At 34.7% G+C, this 16247-nt stretch overlaps 1 non-coding gene across 1 annotated transcript; it reads left to right on the top strand.

Annotated features, from left to right (window-relative positions):
• Window positions 1-757: 757 nt before the first annotated feature.
• Window positions 758-832, top strand: TRNAR-UCG (transfer RNA arginine (anticodon UCG)). Its single transcript has one exon. It is a non-coding gene; the product is annotated as a tRNA-Arg (tRNA).
• Window positions 833-16247: the final 15415 nt, after the last annotated feature.

The following is a 16247-nucleotide window of genomic DNA, read 5'->3' as shown; positions in this document are numbered from 1 at the left end:
CTTACACTAACATTGTCTTGAAAGGATTCTTCCTTCTTGATTCTCATTAGGCTTCTCAATTTTATTTTCACTTGTTTGCTCCGAGAGAGTAAATAAACACAACGAGAACGTCTATTGGTGGCTTGTGGCTTTATAGTTACCATACGCGCATTTCGTTCCATTCCCAGTGAGAGCTTATGTGATTTGGATTCAGCTTAAAGCTGTAGATCCACGTCTCTTATAGCCTTGGTTCTGAAAAGAAATGCTGAACTTCAGACCAATTAAACAAAATGAACGTCCCAACGTCAGTCAGAATTCGCGTTTTTTGACACCCGTTATGTATTCTTCTGCCTTTTCTAAATACATATATGCTTCTCATTATTCCGTTTACTATGATTGTCGTTATTCAATTCCATTTACTACACTTTATCTATGATGTCATTGAGGAGTTGCAAAAAAATTGGTGTAAAAGGGTATAGCCTTATAAGGTGGCGAAAAGTGCCCTTACACGGATTGGTGTAATATTTATACCAAATATTATACAAAAATAACTTTGGCCAAAAATCAACTTCAAATTTCTTCAAATCTCGAAGTTATTGTTGAAAATTCGAAAATCAAAAAATGTTCATGTCTCGGAAAGTTAGAGGGTGAAACAAATAATAAATATACTTTGTTTGAAGGACCTTACCGAAAACGAGAAACACTGTATTTATCCCTTTAAATTTCTAGCGAAAAACGCTTCGAAAATATTCGAATTCAAATATTTTTGCCTTATAGTGGCCCCGCGTAGCGTAGTCGCTAACGCTCTCGCCTTCGGTGCGAGCGGTCCCGGGTTCGATTCCCGGTGGGGCCACTCGGTCGAAAAAGTGTAACACGCTTTTTCAGGCCAGCCACCCTGAATGAGGTTTTCCTGGGTTTTCCTCATTCACACCAGGCAAATGCCGGGGTGGTACCTAACTTATAGGTCCCAGGCCGCCTCCTTCCCTCCCCAATCCTTTCTTCCTTCCCTTTCCCCGGATTGTGTGCTCGGAGAGGGACGTCATCCCTCAAATCGTGACGGGCTAAATGGCCTTAGATGCCGAAAGCCCAGAAATCTAAATCCTAAATCCCTAAATTTTTGCCTTATGTTTGAGTGACCATCCTCTATTTTCCACCATAAGAGCATCACCAACCCACCTATAATATATTTTAACCATGGTTTGATTCCCTTCGGTGCCACTTGCTGTAAAATGAGAACAACCAAAGCTGGACACGCCTGAAAGATGTGCAATCCGCATCACGCCATAAATGTTTTGTCCGGCAAGAACACTGTCAGAAGTCAAAGATGGTTGAGTTTGCATTTGCGGCACCTCATGAATGATTCTACGTGGAAATTTAACTTTCATAATCGTAACTCGTCCAGAAACACCGTGAGAGCACTAGTGTCATTGATTTTTAGTCTGCCTTAGTACGATACCAATATTTTAAATCGGGATTTACAGAAAACAACGTTTTTGATTACCCCTATATATAATGTATACCCGTATACCTTATACAGTATAATGTACAAAATATTATAATGCACAAGATTATGATAATACAAAAATATTCAAAACGTTTTTGCAATGTCTTTTCTATATTAGAAAACATTACAAGAAAAATGAAGCACATGTTATGTGAAACATTCAATCTTCATCACTATGTGCGTTTATTATTATAGTAACAAGACCGGCAACATACAATTTTCTTCAAATCTCTCTAGGAAGAACAATCTTAGCAAAGTATCGAGCACGTGAAAGGTAATAAATGTTTGTAGCAACATATGAACAACATCAAACTGTTCGATTTCCATGTGCACCTTCACAATAATACGACTTTAGACCCGAATACCCTATTGTATTTGGAATAAAATCAATATGTCTTCCTACTTATATGTCGAGATCGTACCTCGACTTTAACGGTGTGGGTATTTCCTTTCAGGAAATAGAGATTGATGCTCTTATCATCATTCATCATTGCATGAGTTGAGTTGATTTTGAGTTTAACATCCCTTTCAGTGCCGAGGATATATGAGACGTGGACCTACTGATTAAAGTGGAATACGAACCAGAGTAGCTCCCTCCGGGAACCGAATCCGGGTCTTCCATGCCGAAGGCGCGTATGCTAACTGTTTTGCCACAGGGAGCTCTCGTTCATCATTTCAGTCGAGTAGAAAACTAGCTGAGACAACTGATAGGAATCTGAAGAAGTATTAGGTCTCTTTCTGTAAACTCCGGGAAGTCCAGGATATCCGTAGATGACTTTTGCGAAAGAGGGTGTACACCTGTCCCAACCATGCTCTCCGACTTCTAATCCTAATGGGTTCTCGGCGATGTGGTGTCGTTCCATTTGTTTAACTTCCTCGTCAGAATTAAGACGATTACCAAAAGTATTATATAAAAAAGATACTATCCGGCATAACAATCAACTTGAGGAAGCAACTTTTTGTCCAATTGGTGACGTTGAAGATAATACTTGTCCAAGAATACTCTGAACGGCCTCAACAACCCTGCAAATATTTGCAACACCGTGGGAAAAGTTTGCCTTAGCTGTAGTCAGTTGCCTGCTCTTACCTTTCAGTGTAGCATTAAAACTGTAAATCCTCTTTCTTCCAAATATTACTTGTATTCCGAAGATCGAGATTCACACAATAAATATAACCTGTGTCATGAGAACTGCTAGCCAACTCGGATCTTGAGGCTTATATAGAGACAACTTTTTTTTTTTTTTTTGGTCCAGGGTACGATTTTCGTCCATACTCATTACTCAACCTCATCTCGAAGTAAAGGTTAGTACCAAATGGTCAACAGTATTGTGAAGTTTTGTTACCACAATAGCTTTCTTAATTGTTATGAGCTCTTCTAGGGAACAGGCCGCGACTCTGAACTTATAGGGTAAAATAATTATTTTCGAAGGACGTCATGACATGCACACATATCCGAAACTTGATGTTCCCTTCCTAGCTCTAAAATTGCAACAAAAACATTATTCAAATTGCCAGTGTGCAGTTAAAAAAAAAAAAAAAAAACGTAACAGTGGTAACAGTAGTTAAATGACATTTCTATTACAGCGGTACTAGCGCTCTCACGCGGTTTCTCGAAGAGGTACAATTATAAGAGTTGTACTCTCACATAGAGCCACAAATGTAAACTCAATCATCTTTGACTCCTGACAGTATTCGTGCCAGCCAAAACATTTCCGGCACAGTGCGGGTTGCATATCTTTCAGGCGTGTTTGACTTTGGTTTTCCTCATGTTATACCAAGTTGCGCAGGAAGTTGCAGGTTCTCATTTTACAGCAAGTTGCACATCGAATATCAAACCATGGTCAAAATATATTATAGGTGGGTTGGTGATGCTTCTATGGTGGAAAATAGAGGATAGTCACTCAAATATAAGGCAAAAATATTTGAATTCGAATATTTTCTATGCTCTCTTCGCTAGAAATTTGAAGGGCGAAATACATTGTTTCTCATTTTTTCGTAAGGTCCTTCAAGCAAAGTATATTTATATTTTGTTTTACCCTTGCAATTTAAGTCATTTCCGAGATATGAACACTTTTTGATTTTCGAATTTTCAACAGTAACTTCGAAATTCGAAGGAATTTGAAGTTGTTCTGGCCAAAGTTATATTTATGTTACCATTAGTACAAAGATCACAGCAATCCGTGTAAGGCCACTTTTCACCACCTTATCCGGCTATACCCTTTCACTGAAACAATGTGTATTCTCCGTACTGTGTTACATTCTGTTTTCTGCATTTCTTCATCTCGCATTTTGTTAAAGAGATTAAAACGAATTTAAAATAAAGCATCTTTTAAATCTATCTGAATACTGTTTTTCATACTAACCCCTCAAACTCTCATTTAAATCACTATTTCTCTACCTCGCGGGTGAGGTACCTGGTTCGATCCCATCTTCCGTTAAATAAGTTTTGTGATAGACATACACTGTGTCTCGGGGTTCTCCTATTTCCTCTCACTTTTGTCATTACACTATAATCATCCATTCATAATCATTCATAATCATAATCATTTGAGTCACCACATGTGGGACAACACTGTATTCCTTCATATTGTACTAGTGTCCTAATATATTGTAAAGAAGAGAAGCATTGTTGCTTCTATTATTTGTATTTGAAATGTAACTTGTGTGTAATGTATGTTTGAAATGCAATTGTAAACAAATCGTTGAAAAGCATTGTAAACACATGTGACAATTCATCCGCAGTAAGGAAAGCGATTTTAGTTAAAAAAAAAAAAAAAAAAAAACATTTGCTTTGGAAAGTTGAGTGAGTAAAACAGATCACCGTGGAGAAACCAATGGAATTAAAGGCTGCTGATGCACGGAATGAAGGTTTTCAATTTATAGTATGCATCAAATCTTTAACTAGGAATGTTTGAACTTTACTGCAAAGAAAAAAGGAAATAAAAATTATTTTTTCCGTTTCCCAAAATACCTTCTAATGATAGTGCTCGAAAAATTTGTAACTTACTCTTTCGAATAGAAACAATAATAAATAACCATACGTTGTTCAATTTGAGTTATTATTTATGTTATTATTTTGAAACCATGAAAATAAGATGCGTATAATTTAAAGTATATAACAGCGACTCTCAATCTCGGGTACATGGAACCCTTGGGATACACGCCGAACCATTCGGTTTATGTGGAAAATAATTACTAACGAGAGAAAAGACTTAAAGTGTAAACAATGTACACATATATCAAAAAGTATTATCAAAAGATACAGAAGATAGGGAATAGAAGAAAGATGTAACACGAAAGTGCTTAATCAAGTAACTAATTCGTAGTCTGCAAAATTGAACAGAGGAAGTTCACAGTAATCAATTTCGTAAGTGAATGAATAATTAGAAGAGGTTGGGTGCAATAGTTTATTGTCCCTTTCAGCACTGAGGCTATATGAGACGTGAATCTACACCTTAACATGGAATCCAAATAACATGAATTCTGAAGATCGAATCCCTATCCATCTCGCCTAAGGCAAGTATGCAGATGATATAACCACGAGGAAGCTCTGTAATTAGAAAACAACGAACTGAGATGACTTATTAAAATTTCTAAAGGGATTTTTGGCTAGTTAACCCTTTAATTGGTAAGCATTGATTGTATTACCATTAAAATATTTAGTTTGCTTTTATGGTTGAACCATGTCTTGCTGATCATAATTACGTGATTTTAAAAGTATTTTTGTACTTTGGTTACAGAATACAAGATGTTTATTTCAAAGCAACATTGCCATAAAATATGTCTTATATGTTGCTACTGAGCAGCATTGTCCTATTATGGTCAAATATCATAAGAATATTTTCATTAATTAGAAGCAGCTTCGTTGAAATATCTTCCTACAGAGCAAGAAACCACAAACAAAAAAATAAAATAAAATAAAATAAAATAAAATAAAAATAAAAAAGAACTTTCGTGGAAAGTAAGAGATAAAGCTTCTACAATACTAAATGTGGCTGTACCCCGTTGATGAAGATTAGAAATATCTAAAGAAGTGACCCTCAAATCATGTATATGAATATTGTAAGAAAGCAATAATGCCAATTATAATGATCACTGAAGTTATAATTTGTGCGGATAACGCAATGGAATGCGATGTTGCTTGAGAGCAACACTGCCAAATAAAGGGTTAGTCCATTAGTTTATGAGTCAGTACAGATAAGGTGAGTATAATTTGAGAGTACCCGATTTCCTTCAAACCACAATTGCATTGTTACCTGAGGACCACGAGAAACTATGAAGGTCGTCTCGGAACGGAAGCTTTTCAAGATGGCGTCGAATCAAAGGTGGCGCCCGAGTCGATTTATAAAATTGGTAACATATCAGCTCCTAAATATCAAATTGTAACGCTCTTTTCTTTTTTTTTTAAAATGATAGTCCATTATATTTCCAACAAATATTGTTCTCATAATTTGTGTCGTATCTTTGACGATATGTGAGGAAAATAACAAAAAATGAATTTCGAAGCGCTTTAAGTTTCATTTAATCTATACTATAGTGCGTCCAGTAAGAGAACGTCTCTGACAGCTCGCAGTGACATTGCTGCTACTCGCGTGTCAAGGTTTTTTTTTTTTCGGCGCAACTGTAGTGGCAATTTAATTAATGGTATAAGACAGAGTGATTGTGGTTGTTAATACTGGTATCAAAGTAGGGGCTGCAATGTTCCATCGCATGTGGTAAGAAACGTCAGAGACCATCTCTTGTTGGCCGTGCTATAATCATGATAACAAAAGATTGTATGAGAGAATACTTTGGGCGAAAGAAAAGAGACATTAATTAGCTTTCGTTTAATGTATTTGTGAACATTCTAACAATAATACAGCTGTAAGTACCAAGATTTGAATGTTTCAAGAAGAGCGCAGCAGCACTACAATTCAATGTTAATGAACAGTGAGGCGGAATGTTTCCATAAATACTCACACACTGTTGGGCTGTTAGTGCCAAATAATAGTCAGACAGTGATAACAGAGTAGAACTGATAGGGCCTATTGTGAACAATAAATATGAGGGCTGGTGGAAAAATATTTTATTAAGTGGTATTGATGCAATTTTCTTTATTTCGATCATGTACAATTATCGTGTTTATGAGGTAAAGTTTGTTTTTGGTCCGATCTAAAATGAACGTTGAAGAATTGTTATGTAAAAAAAATGAACAGACAAAATGCATTATTTGTGATCAAGTAAACTATTAAATATGAAGTACTTTCACCAAGAAATTTAATATTGTGATCAGTTTTATATGACGCTGTGTTGAAACGACAATTTTAACCTATCTTGGATCTTCCCATTGAATGTAATAGTGATCTTACTAAATGTGAAATTCCATTGAGAATGCCGACGAGTTTCACTTTTCTGAATAGTTTACAGTTGTTGGTTGCAGATTCTGCTGGTCTTTCTTTCTCTTAATCTAGCAAATTATCCGAGGTAAGTCTGGAACATTTTCTCCGTAATATTTCACAAAGTAGAATTTATAAGAAAATTTGTCTATTTTGCGATAAAGACTACAAGTGTCTAAAAAAACAGTAAAACATAAGAAAGTTTAACACAGGTTATCTGATGAGACGTTGAAAAGAATCGCTACGGGACGCTTAGGACAAAGCTCATTATTATATGACATTTTATATTAGTTACACACGGAAGCGTCCGGCAAAATCGAAAAGCACAGACTCTTATCTAGAAGCCGAAAGCTCAGCTGATAACTTTTTGATTATATTCGTATATGCTTGTTTGTAAACCAAAAGGGTATAATATTATTTCAATAATGAAACTTCGAAGTTCTGGGAACTTATATCTTTAACAAACTTACCCATGATCGGCATCCAACCATTGGGGATGATAAGGGTTATTTCTATTAAGTATTCTGCCTTTTGGAGGTGCAGTGACTAATGAGGTTGTTATTTATTATTATTATTATTTCTGGTTTGGGCCTGGAAATGATTCTTCCAACGTTTCTAGACCCTAATAAAAAGTATGCACTACGTCGTATCGAATGCAAATCATGTTTACATAGTTTCTACTAGAAAATGAATTTATGTGAAAAAACTTGTAGCATGGTTAGGATTTCGTTCTCTTTTACACTCTTATTTTTGACAGATTCTTGCACCATCAAACAATATGATTATTTTTAAAGATTGTATTAAGACATGTACTAAGTTATATTAAAATTGAACAATTTTACGAGAGTAATGGCGAAACAGACAGGTAGACGGATAAAGACGCAAATGCTAGTTGAATAAATTGGGAGACACTTGCTGCTTTCTTTACAATTACTCGTATATAAGCTTATTTCCATATATTGTTAATGAAAGAAATAAACATCCCTACTTTTGTTCTAGAATCATAATGAAACCATATCTCAAACTCTAATACATTAAATAGCTGTTTCTTCAAAGATAAGAAGGAAAGTGTACTTAATGAAGATTCGAACATAGATCAGTTGATTGCTAGGTGAGAACGTTATTTACTACACTATAGCCTATATTCACGTGATATACTCTTGCTATAAATTTTAAATATGTGATTTTTATGTTTATGTTGTATCGAACTTACCATATAACAATTTTTCTGTTTTCCCTGCTTGCTACACTATTTATGTTATATAATGCGTAAACTGCATTTGGAAATGTAATATATTTTGTAAATTTACCAGGATCCACAGCTTTAAAAAATTTAATAACGTCAATTGCAGCAATGCAATGAAGGGATGAAGATATGAGAAAATAAGTTCGCTTAATAATGTAAGATATTGTGTCGCTAAAAATATGCATATTTTGTGAGAGATAATACAGTAAATTATTGATTGTATTATGATTTTTCAGTCATCAATACTATATTTGTTTCTAACAGTATAGTCGGTGATTTGGTGACGATAAAGATCTTGTAGACTTTGGGGTACAAGGGTATGAGCAAAGACGAACTCCAGGGAATGATATTATAAGTAAGAAAGCACAGTACACACTATCGGAAGGACACTTTAGCTCTGCGGAGGAGTGGAAAGCGAATTCTCCATAGCCGCTACTGAACGGATATAAAATTTGTCAAAACAACAGTTGTTGAACAAAAGTTTTTGATGCTTACTACCGAAAATTATTTCAATTAAGTATTGCGTTGAAAATGTGCTTCTGAACTATTCATGATGACATCGTTGGTGTACGTACATGCTTTCGGTGCTGGAGCCTTGGATTTTCGTTTAGAGCTAAGGTAGTTCTGATCCCATGTTAAGATGTAGGTTTCTTATAACGTCGGTGCTGGAAAGGAACATTGAACACCAACCCAAAGGCCCAATCAAAAATTGATTATAGTTTTATGTGTGTTTCTAAATACTACTACTACTGTTGTTACTAGTGCCATTACTAATTAATGAATAAATAATAAAAAAAATCAAATTACTAACAATTCAGCTTGCACAGAACATTGGATTTCAGCAGGGAAAACTGAATTTATCTATTTAAACTTTGCTATGGAAATCGTATTTAAAAAAAATCTCACTGCATATACAGGAGAATAATTTGGATAAAACCATTCAATCATGTATGAATTATGTGTAATATATGAATATGTAAATGGATTAGACGAATACATAAATATATTTTACTAGTAATTATACCTTCGCGGGGAGTTGAGAACTAGGTAGCCACCGCGAATTCAAAAGCCTGATTCTACAAATTTGTTGCTACTTCTATAGGAATAACCAGTTACAATCTTAAACCAATTCATTATATTGTTTATGATAAATATAGCGTAAAAAGACATAATTTAACTAAAATTAAGTCATAAACAATGTGTGATATATAAGAAAAAAACTTCTATTTGTGTGTAGTTATATATACATGATCACACTTTTCATGCTATTTTATAGTCGATGCCGGTGGCGTGGTTATTTAATCTATCTCTGTTGGAGGCGATATACTATAGTGGGGAACATTCGTAATACGAGTGGTGATCCAGCACGCTGGTCTATGCACCCGCCAAATACACATATACACCAAGCTAATCTATTGTGGTTTGGATCCAATGTTAATAGTAGATCCCGTCCTTAAAATGCTTGCTGTGGCATAAGGACACAAGTAGGGAGTTCAGAGCACAAGGGATTCAAGTATTATTACCAAAGTTGTGTGAAAAAGATATAAAGTTTGTACACTTCAATTAAATAAATGAAAAGAGTTATTTACAATAATTATTCACGAATTTTATAAGCTGTGAAAGGAGCTTCATGTAAAGATCTGAAGTACATGAAAAATGACCAAAAGTGGAGTTAAATTATTTGTGGACTGCACACCAAAAATTACAACTCAACTTATGTTGCTTTATCTTGATTGGTAAAGAAGACTTTACCATTATTTATGACTATTTTTAGCGAATTACCTTGTCTCATTAAACATTTTTTTTATTATACTGACTAGCTCGACACTACAAGCAAAAATATGTCCTTTGTGTAAATATGTTGTTTTTTTAAATACATATATATGTATAATCTTCCTATAATATTTTTGTCTCCTCAATGGTTGAACTCGTAAAGATATAAATACCAGTTTCCGTTGAAAACAATAAACCATAGTCTATGTATTTTCTGTCTATCTAAACTTCAACCAGCAATATTGTTAACAAAATTCCATTTTGTGGTTTTATGCAGTGGAATTAATGCTCTAAATACACGGATGGAACGCATTCACTCAACACAAGCGCGTGCGTAGCAATTCTCACTCACTCAGTCATTTCCTGATAATAACACTCAAACAGAGGAGATACAGTAGGCACTTCGCTTCAAGTGAGAGTGTGAGAGAGAGAGAGAAAGAGGGAGAAAGCGTGTGCTATTGAGTGAGAAAGAGACAATGAGAAGGAGAGAGAGATTTTGGGATCTGGATCACTGATTCTCCACATCTGACAGATTTATGTTACAGAGAAACAAACGGCCACAAATGGCTAATTAATAAGCGATCTATTTCTGCCAGGGTTGTTATTGCACCATCAGCAAGTGAGGCAAATGTCAGTGCCAGCCAGCGAGCAGTTTGCTCAGCATTGCGAAAACCAAGTTCGCAAGAATAGTGGAAACAAGCAGGCACGATCTGGGTGACAACTGATGCCTGAATTGCAGTCTTTTGCACATATACTCGACACACACACACACACACACACACACACACACACACACACATATATATATATATATATATATATATATATATATATATATATATATATATATATATATGTATGTATGTATATATATAATGTATAAAGCTGTAAGCGTCAGTATGAATGCGCTGTACGTGAGAAAATGTGTATTTTATGATACAAGAATCAATTGACACAGCATATCGAAAGCACGAAGAGTATACACAAAGAGTGTGCAAAATCGAATAAAAAAATATGAACCAATCTATATATAGTAAACTGTTTTTTTTATTTTGTTAAGTGCAAAAGATGGGTTCTATTTTTTTTCATTTTCATTTTTGTTTTTGCAGAAGAGGAGTAAAGAAGAAACGTCATATTTATCATGGAAAATAAAAAGTTTAATGAATGTATTTTGAGGTCTGTTTTTAAGCTACCGAGTAGCTATCGGTATGAAGAAACTTTTGAAATAAACCAAGGGAGAAAGAGAAAAATTTTGATATGTAATAAAAGTAATAATAATAATAATAATAATAATAATAATAATAATAATAATAATAATAATAATAATAATAATAATAATAATAATAATAATAATTATTATTATTATTATTATTATTATTATTATTATTATTATTGTTTGTGTTTATTGTATCTTCTAGTAGGAGCACTTGTATAGAGGTGTCTTCAGTTCAACTTCACTAATCGGTACCAAATTGTAAACTTTCGAGTCAGTTTTCAAGTGACCTCGTTTTAAACAATCAAATATTCAGGTAGAGTCAACCAATTTCACTCGACTTGGTTTACAACAACACTTTAGTGATGAAAGATGCTTAACATTATTTTGGAAGATAACATGCAAAAATATAGTTTTCTGATGAGAATCACTTTCTAGTGCAACTGACTACTTCAGACAGCAAGTCAGTAGATTGGTTAATTAAGAGTTTAACGTCCCTTCTATCACTGTGGCTACGTGAAACTTAGACCTACGTTATAACGGGGAATTCGAATGATGCGACTTCCCATCGAGAATCGAACCTAGTTGCAGCGATACAATCTTAGTACTGAATAACATTCATTCAGCAAGAAGAAATGAGTTGAATTTCAGTTTAGCGTCCCTTTCAGCAGCGAGGCTATGTGAGACGTGGGGCTACTGATTAACGTGGAATCCGAACCACATGAGCTCCCGCCGGGAATTGAACCCGGGTCTTCCGCGCCAAGGGCGCCTACTCTAACCGCTTAGCCACGGAAGAGCTCTCAGCAAGAAGGAAGTAAGCTATAGTATTGTCGTTGATTGATTAAATTTAATGTTTCTTTTCAGTGTTGAGATAATGAATATATAGCGTGGCATAGCGTCGTTTAAGATGTGATACCTTGTAAGCTAGCCATTCCCTCTCCATATCTCTTGGAGAACATTAAACAAATAAGTTGGCTTCAAAATTTCCACATCTGTGTTTCCTTGGTTATCCAGAAAAGAAATTTTCCTCGGTGCTCTCATTTTCCAATATGTTAACTAGTAAAAATTATTGAAATTTCTATCAAACGTAAATGCTTCTAAGTAATAATTATTTAATATTAAAGCATCTGTTAGATTATGGCTCATTGCACCTTGTTGTCGAAAGAATTAATATTCAATAGTCTTATAATTGAATTAAATACATAAACATACACCTACTTTTACAATTAATAATAACTGAAATTAAACACTGGATAAGTACAGTCATCTGCAGTCAGGCTTCTATCCTATGTAAATATTACACCAAATATATAAAAAAACTATTAATAGGAAAATAATGTAAATTTAAATTTTGATATGCAGATCGCACTACATTTAAACATTTATAGTTAAAAGGACAACTTTATTAATGACCGCTAAATTAGGTAAGTTCTTGAGGCTGAAGACAATTTTTCCTTCAGACAACTCCGAACTCGACATTTTAGCTACACAATGCCCAGCTACATGTATCTCCGAATGTCACGCCTTCTTCAAGGAACGGCATATACTTCTGCTTCCCTGGTCAAGTGTGGATTCAAGGATTTTAATAAGGTTAATATACACTGTAATAGAAGCATATATTTACAAAAGCAGGTAAAACATAAAATGAATCTTTGGTTTTTCACTATCAGTCTAATTAATTCAAGATTTAATTAAAAGTTACCTATAGAAGAAAATGGGGAAACAATGAAATAACTTGATTTACTCGTTACCTACCTGAAGCAAACATTTTAAACTTAGATGGTAGCAACGCTGCATTGGTGATAACATCAGATACTAGTTTTCAAATGGGTACCAACTATGGTTCCTGTATTCCATACGGTTTCTTAGATATTTTGATGAAAGTAAAATAGTTTACCGCTTTATAATCGAAATAGTGTTTCTTTTTTCAAATTGTTATTGGAAGCCTAAATTTAAATTAAAAATTTCAACTGTTTTCAAAAACCACGTAGTATGAATTCTGTATCCGTTATCCAGTTATCAGTCGAGATCCTTAATTTAGACATCTTTTCCGGTAGCTAGAAAGGAGGCATGATAAAGATTCGAGATTCGGTGAAACGTTTCATTGTGGGAAAATGTCTAACTAACGCATACAACAGCCATTTCGATTGTTTTATCGTGCCCTTCATTAAAATTAATTCTGCTGTATCAAAAAAGCAACAAAATATGGAATCGCGCCAGAGAAACAAAACAGCTGTTTCCTTTCCCTTTTGCTGTTTTCACATGCCAACATTTGCTGATACTCTTGAGGCATTAATTTGGTAAAATGAAGGTCTTTATTTTAACCTAAGTATACAGTGATATTTTTTGCAGTTCCATATAATGTTCAGTTACCAGTTTCTGGAAAAGCGTAACCATTATCACTGTACCCCATCTAATGTTTTCATTTTGCCCCGTAATTGATGTTCTCTTTTTAAAAATCTTTTATCGGATCATTATGTTATATTAACGAATATGTATGTCATGTATCAAGATGATTCTTTGAAGACATACTTTTCGAATGAATCTAATATAAGAAATAATGCAGCAATTGAAGATATCTTTTTTGTTGTACTGTGACCCACTTTCCCCTACACTACTTCAGGATTTCTCCCGTTTATTAACGTATTAATTTCTGCAGACAATACACATTTGAACAAGATATATTATCATTAGGGCCCGGGACTTTACGCCCTATAAAACTGTAAAATATGTATGTAAATATGTCCAAAAAACTTGAAAAAATTCACGAAAATTAAAAAAGTAAAAAAATGTCATCTTCCCAAAACAGAAAAAATGACAATATGAGTACTTAATTTACAAACTCATTTTTAGGGAACATTTTGTGATTTCATTTTCTGTTATTTTTAAAAATGTTTTATTTGAACTTAGTTGACAGCTGCAAAACATTTTCCAGTTGTGTTTCTAAACAGATTTTTTAAAGGAAAGTTTTATTGTATTTTTTAATGTTTTATTTTACTTAGCTTACGGTTACAAAAGGAACATTTTTTCAATAAAACAATTGTAGAAGGTTTTTCGTGTTAATTTGAACAGCTTGTAACGAATCTCTAGAGCTTGTGATTTCATTTCTTTTAATTGAACACATACACACACACAAATGGAGAGAATGTATATATTTCAATGTCATGCTATGCTATACACTTGAAAATGAAAAATAAAGATCTGACAAATCAATAGGCAAAAGTAATTTTAAACATTGCATTGTGACACGAATACCTTCTTCAGGTTCTCTTCTGTGAAACTTCGCCTGTTATCTACAAGCAGCGACTTGTAGCGTGAGAATGTACGTTCCACAAAGCCCTAAGTCAAAGGAGCAAACATCAAACATACTGTATCTGCAGGTGTTAAATCTTCTTCAACATTTTTGAGAGTTAATTCTCCGTCACCACTCAGAACAGCGGTGATGTTAGTGAAAGTGCCACATCCAGGATTATTGTTCAGTATGGCAGTGAACTTGTCTTTCACCAAATTTGCTGTTGGCCCCTTTGCTGTTGACAACTTTGTTCTAACATCTTCTACGGTTTCAAGACAGTCTTGCACACTGAGACCATTTGTCTCCAATCCCTCAATTTATGATACCAGAAACCCAAAATTTACAGAAATTAAGCATTTCCTGAACAACACTAATACATGCTGCATCTTCAGTTTGAAATCCAACAGCTATTTCGGAAAGAATAGGCAGATTGGGGCAATAATATTGAATTGCTTTAAACCATGTTCCCCACCGTGTCACCACCGGCTGTGGTGGCAAAGCAATATCCGGGGTAGCTTCCTTTAGGTCCTGGCGTTGTGATGGACACTTCAAGAAAATTTTCTTCATATTTGACACAAAGCGATCTACGTTGGGGTATCTTGCTCTAATTTCTTCACATAGACTGTGAACTCCGTGTACCAGACAGGTAATGTGGATCATTTTGGGATATAGAACTTTCAAGAACTTCTATATCCTATTCTAAGAACTGCCGCCTTTTTCTGCTTTCACTATATACCTAGCTGCATCCGTTACAAATACGAGAAGCCTGTCACGAGGAACGCCTTCTGGAAAACCCGCCTAAATTGCGTTTTCAATACAGCCAGCGATTGTAGAATGGTTAACCTTCTCCAACTGCTGAACATGCACAAGGAAAATTTCTTCAGCCTTTTCCGGTTCCAAAATACCAAGCACAACATTGGCTATATAACGTCCGCAAGTCTGTCGTTTCATCCACTGATAACCAGAAATTTTATTTTTCACTTTCTGCCAGATGTTACACATAGTTTCAGTATAGACATTTTCCACATAGGCCTTCCTAAGTGTGGATTTCTGAGCGATTTCCTTGTCGCAGTACTTCTGCAAAAACTCACGAAGATTAGGGTTTTCCAAATTCCAGAGAGTGATATCAGATGCGATAAATGCTTTATACAGGTCCTTGGAGAAAGAGGACATTCGACTGCTCTGGGACGATCCACATGTTGAAGTAGCGTTTGTGATTTCGCTTTCTTCCTATATTTCTTTTATGCTTCGTCATATTTAAATGTTGCCATACAGAAAATCTCTTCGAATATCCCACACTGGATTCACAAAATTTACAGAACAATATCTTGTCATTTCTAGAGAACACATCGCTACCAAATTTTACAACGTATGCTCTCAACTTCGACGAAACAGATTGCTTCACAGGAGGCATTCTGAGCACTTGCTCCGCTGCACGCCTGGCTAAAACTACTGTTCATTTTCACTGACTTAAAAATAGCTATCTTTTCAGCACAAAATGCTAATTTGTTTGTTTTTATTAAAAAGGAAAAATGTAAAGAACAGTTGTGATTGTCGTGCGCATGTTCAACAATGACCAGAGAGCTCTTTGTTTTAAACGATCTTCGACATTATAACGCAAGGCGGTATTATTTATCCCGTACTAAATTTTAACCTGGTAGAAAACCAAATGGTTTTCTCATAGTTTGATGCAAGTTCAATCGACCAAAGTGAGAACGCGGATTTTATTACTTTGGCAGAAGGCATATAAAAAGTTTAAAAAATATCGATTTTGTGCAAGTATATTGGAAAATATATATATAGAAATATGTCTTATAATTAGAAAAATGAAGAAATATGTTTGCAAATTGGAAAAAGGTGGAAAA

Source organism: Thermobia domestica, chromosome 9 (genome assembly GCF_964235325.1).
Source record: "Thermobia domestica chromosome 9, izTheDome1.hap1.1, whole genome shotgun sequence".
NCBI classification, from domain to species: Eukaryota; Metazoa; Arthropoda; class Insecta; order Zygentoma; family Lepismatidae; genus Thermobia; species Thermobia domestica.
This window is presented reverse-complemented; position numbering and strand designations above follow the sequence as displayed.